At 37.6% G+C, this 5,584-nt stretch overlaps 1 pseudogene; it reads left to right on the top strand.

The window, feature by feature from the left end:
- Positions 1–3,636: 3,636 nt before the first annotated feature.
- Positions 3,637–4,432, top strand: LOC101576836 (annotated as a pseudogene).
- Positions 4,433–5,584: the final 1,152 nt, after the last annotated feature.

The following is a 5,584-nucleotide window of genomic DNA, read 5'->3' on the forward strand; positions in this document are numbered from 1 at the left end:
ATAGGAATCAATCTCACAAAGGAAGTAAAAGATTTACACAAAGCAAATTTCAGTACTCTGAAAAAAGAGATGGAAGAGGATTTGAGAAAATGGAAAAATATGTATTGCTCCTGGATAGGAAGAACCAACATTGTGAAAATGGTCATACTCCAAAAATTTTTATACAGATTTAATGAAATTCCTGATTAAAATATCATTAATATATTTCACAGAGCTGGATAAAACTTTCCTTAAATTCATTTGGAACCAAAAGAGAACCAGAATATCAAAAGCAATCCTATGAAACAAAGAAAAGGCAGAAGGGGTCACAATCCCTGACCTGAAATAATACTGTAAATCTACTGTGATAAAATCAGCATGTTATTGGCATACAGACAGACCTGAAGATCAGTGGAACAGATTAGAAGATGCACACACAAGTGCAAACACACTCAGCCACCTTATCTTTGCTAAAGGAGTCAAATATGTTAACTGGAAGAAAGACAGCCTCTTTAATAAATGGTGATGAAAAAACTGGCTTTCCACATTCCGAAGATTGAAATGAAACTCCTGTCTACCACCATGCACAAAGGTACAGTCAAAATGGAACAAAGCTTTAAATATTAAAACAGAAACTCTAAATCTTCTGGAGGAAAATGTAGGCAGAAATATAAAAGATATAGGGATACGTAGAGAATTTATGAACAAAAAAATAAACTGTATGGGAACCACTTCAAAGAATCAACAACTGGGATCTCATCTTTTTGAAATGTTTCTGCACTTCAAAGCATATCTTCAACAGAGTAATTAGAAAACCCACAAACTCAGAAAAATTATAGCTCATTGCCCCTCCAACAAAGGCCTTCTTTCTAGAACATACAAGGAATTTTAAAAAATTAGGTCCCCCAACCTGAAAGATCCAATTAAAAACTGGGCATCTGAGATGAATATACACTTCTCAGAGGAAGAAGGACAAATAGAGAGTAAATATATGAAAGAAATTTTCAACATCATTGGTCATTTGAGAAATGCAAATTAAAACAACACTGAGATTCCATCTCACCCCAGAAAGCTAACTTGAAGAAATCAGCCAATAACAAATGCTAGAGGAGCTGTGGAGAAAAAGGAACACTTCTCCACTGTTAGTGGGAATGCAGACTGATACAACCACTATGGAAATCAGTGTGAGGATTTCTTAAAGAGATGAGATTGGAGAACCCATTCAATCCAGCTATACTCTTCCTGGCTATTTTTGCAGAACAACTAAAAACCTCATGCCACAGCAATATATGTGCACCCATGCTTATAGCAGCACAGTTTGTCATAGCTATATCCTGGAAACAATTCAGATGCCCATCAAATGAAGAATGGATAAAGAAGATGTGGCATTTTTACACAATGGAATATTTATCAAGTATAAAGCATGATAAATTTGAGTCTTTGGTCTGTAAATGGAGGCAACTAGAGACCATTCTCTTAAATGAAATAAAACAGACCTGCATGTGCAAACATTGTACTATCTCCTTAGTATGAGAACCTGAAAGAGAAAAATGAAATGCAAAGGGTATAATAGATAGTGGGAAAAGGGACTGAACTTATTCAAAAGGAAAGAGTTACTAATTTGAGAATAGTAGATGGAATTGGGGAAAAAGATTTATCTATGTATGTAAGCAGGATGGTTTGGACAACTGTGCTGTGGATTTCTGCTGATCTATGGAAAGGAGCAGATAATATTTAACTTGTTTTGTCTCCTTTTTTAATTGTTTGTACTTTTTTCTTTCTTAATTTCTTATACATTTCTTTGGGTTTTTTTCTCCTTCAAATTTTACATGTATATTAATGGGTAATAAGAATAACTGATTGGGACACAACACTATGTATAATGATAAATACTGTGAAATTCATATTACTTTATTAAGTGCTATCCTGTACCAATTGCAATTCTTTCTGTTTGGATTCTGATTTGTAGTCTTTGAAAAGTAAAAAATAAACTTTCACTAATAAAAAGCAAAGAAGCAGAAAAGTATGAGTTTAGTTAACTAATTCAATATATGTCATGCAACCATTTTTTCTCTTTTATTCTTATTAAGTTTATTGGCATAATTTAGATATATAATGAGCATATTCATCATAGGGAATTTGTACCTCTACAGGATATATTCTTCTTGCCCCAAAATCCTCTCCCCTCAGTTTAACCCCTCCCACCCCTTTATTTACAAAGCTTTTTTTTTCCATTCTCATGTCTACAGCAACACAGTTTATAATAGCTAAATCTGAGAAACAACCTAAATGCTAGTCAACCAAACAATAAATTAAAAAGATGTGTTTTTTTATACAATGGAGTACTGCACAGCCATAAAAGATAAACTTGAGACATTTCCAGATAAATGGATGCATTTGAGGTCATACTCTTAAGTGAAATAAATCAGACATAATTGTGTAAATATTACGTTGTTTCTCTGGAGTAAGAAATTAGGTTAGGGCTGGAGAGATGGCTCAGTGGAATAAGCGCTTCCCTGGCAAGCTCCAGGGCCTGAGTTCAATTCCCGGTTCCAAAAAAAAAAAAAAAGAAATTAGGTTAAATAAGCACCACATAATAGCTATTGTGAAATAGGAAAAATTGTTCAAAAGAAAGGAAACTAGAAAAGGGGAGGACAAGAGGAAGTAGAGGAAAAGAACAAAAAAGAAAAAAGGAATGTATTATCATTCTTGAGGAAATCTTAACTATTTTTAGGATATAATTTTATTTTACAGAGAATGAAGGCCCGGCTAGATAGCGCAGAAGATTAAAGTGCCTGCGTAGGCAGACGCAGGCTGGAGGCTGGATCCCTGCCTGCTGTGCTGACCCTGCCTTCGGGGCACACGGAGATGGCGATTGAGGCTGGGCGTGGTGGCATGCGCCTGTAATCCCAACGTTTGGGAAGCTGAAAACAAGAGAATCAGAACAACTCTGATCTGTGTAGTGAGACGCTGTAGGCTCTGCACTAAATAAAAATAAATAAATAAATAGAATGAAATATAAGAATACCATTAAAATGATACAGAATTTCAAATGAAGATGATAGGAAATTAAAAATGGTTGTTATATTGCATATTGTTACCTTCAAAATAGTTGTGCAGCTTACCAGATGTAGGCATGCAAAATTGATAAACAAGCATTTACTATTCCTTTCCTAGGTTTTTTTTTTTTTTTTCCTGAAGCCCTAGGTTTTCTCTCTTTCTTTCAATAAACCAATTGAAAAATATTTGAACACAACTATATCTCAAATACTTTAGAAACTATAACAGACCAAATGTACCAATTAAATATGCAGAGTAAATAAATCGCAGCACTTATTATTTACCAGAAAAAAAAACTTTTACTCTATTCCAGTTTTTGTGTTAAATTTGTGTATTCAAAAGTTTCCCTATCAAAATCTTCAGTTGAGTAAATATGATGTAATAGTTAAGTATTTCTAACTAGAGCAACTACACGTGTTCATAACAATGCAAATGCAAATATTTTAAGATGTCTTTATTCATTCAGGTTGATCTTTCACACAGCTAACAAAAATAATGGCTAACTCAAGAACATCTTTGTCCTGATAAACCGACTTTGGGAACTGAATTACCTGCCTGATGATCTTCATACATATAAAATAAAAAGTAACAGAGAGGACCAGGGCCGGGTGCAGCCCTCGCTGAGCCACAGACAGAGCCCCCGCGCACAATGGCCGGGCTCAACTCGCTGCAGGTGGTGAAGCACAAGATCCAGGCGCTGCAACAGCAGGTGGACGACATGGAGAACCGCGCGCAGAGCCTGCATCTTGAGCTGGACGGTGAGCGCGAGCGGCTGGAGAAAGCTGAAGGGGATATGGCAGCCCTCAATGGGCTCATCCAACTTGTGGAGGAGGAGCTGGACCGGGCTCAGGAGCGACTGGCCGCCGACCTCCAGAAAAGGCTGCAGATGAGAGTGAGAAAGGGATGAAGGTGTTGAAAACTGGGCCATGAAAGATGAGAAGATGGAGATCCAGGAGCTACAGCTCAATATGGCCAAACCCATTGCTGAGGAAGCAGACGGCAGATATGAGAAGGTAGCTGAGAAGTTGATCATCCTGTAGGGCGAGTTGGAAAGGGCAGAGGAGCCTGCAGAGGTGTCTGAACTAAAATGTGGTGACCTGAAAGAAGAGCTCAAGAATTTCACCAACAACCTGAAGTCACTGGAGGCTGCATCTGAGAAGTATTCTGAAAAGGAGGATAAATATGAGGAACAAATTAAACTTCCATATGACAAACTGAAAGAGGCTGAGATCCGCGCTGAATTCACAGAGAGAATGGTGTCAAAGCTGGAAACAACCATTGATGAACTGGAAAAGAACTTGCCCAGGCCAAAGAAGAGAACGTAGCCTTACATCAGATACTGGATCAGACACTAAACGAATTTAGCGGTATATTATCAGAAGTGGAAGAGTGATTCTCACAGAAACTCCAGTGCTCCATGTCATTCTCTTGCCTTGTAAGAAGTTTCTTTTGTTATTGCATCTTCATTTTGCTGGAAATGTCAAGCTGATTGTGAATACATGACCAAATATTTTATAGCATAGATGCTTTGGGCATTAGTTAAATCTTAATTCCCCCCTACTTTTTTTTTTCCTTTTCTAAATGGCACCAGGTTTTTCAGCTCTGTTTTTACCCTTAAGTTGCATTTATTCCTAAGGCAGACAGGGTGTTTCGTATTGAGCACATTCTCTTGTGACCAAGGTCTGCTTTCTGGGAGAATACAAACCCACACTTTTAAAATATAGACTTTGATATCTCACAATGGGTTAAAATGCTAAAGTCTATAAACTATCTGGGTCACCCTTGTCTAAACAGCAGGAAGTTGGAACCATCACAATAAAATGATGGGTATTTTCCATACCGAGCAAAAAGAAAATTAGAAAGGGCTATTGTGGGAAGTCGTAAAGCATAGCTAGATTAACCTGGTCATCTTGGCCCTTCTCCGTGTTCCACTGCAGAGCAAACATCCTCCAAGCAGGCAGCATGAACCTGCCTGGGAAATGGTCATAACACTTACTCGGGTCTTTTCTGGACACGTCCTGAATGCTATGCTTTTCCACACATTTCATTCTGACATGGTTCTCTAATGAGTGGCTCTTTAATTTTAACAACAGTGGCCCACACTTGTCTGTTCTGATGTAAGGCCATGCACTGGGCACAAATGTGGTGTGTAGTCCTGTCTAGCTCTGCCATATTCTGACAACTGCTGACCATCGATAAATTGAGCGAAAGAATTGCTTTCTATTAAAAATACTGGACAGCAGCGTGGAGATTAAAGTCATGGGTGTAACTTTGCCTCTGCACTTAATGGAAAATGGAAGATTTCCTTAGGTAGGATTGAATTCCTTCTTTGGGACCAAGTTAAACATTAAAAAAAAAAAAAAAAAAAAAAAAAAAAACAAACACCTCCTGATTAAACTGGATGTGGAGAATTTTGTAGGCAGGGGTTGCACATCTTGGTTTTTGTTGTCATTTTGCTTTCTCAGTTAACATCTCAGATCTGAATCATTCCATATTCTCCAGCAGTGTGGGGGCCAGTTCCAGTTTACAATTCTGACTAAAGCCA

This window comes from Octodon degus, unplaced genomic scaffold (genome assembly GCF_000260255.1).
Source record: "Octodon degus isolate 3935 unplaced genomic scaffold, OctDeg1.0 scaffold00020, whole genome shotgun sequence".
Classification (NCBI taxonomy): Eukaryota; Metazoa; Chordata; class Mammalia; order Rodentia; family Octodontidae; genus Octodon; species Octodon degus.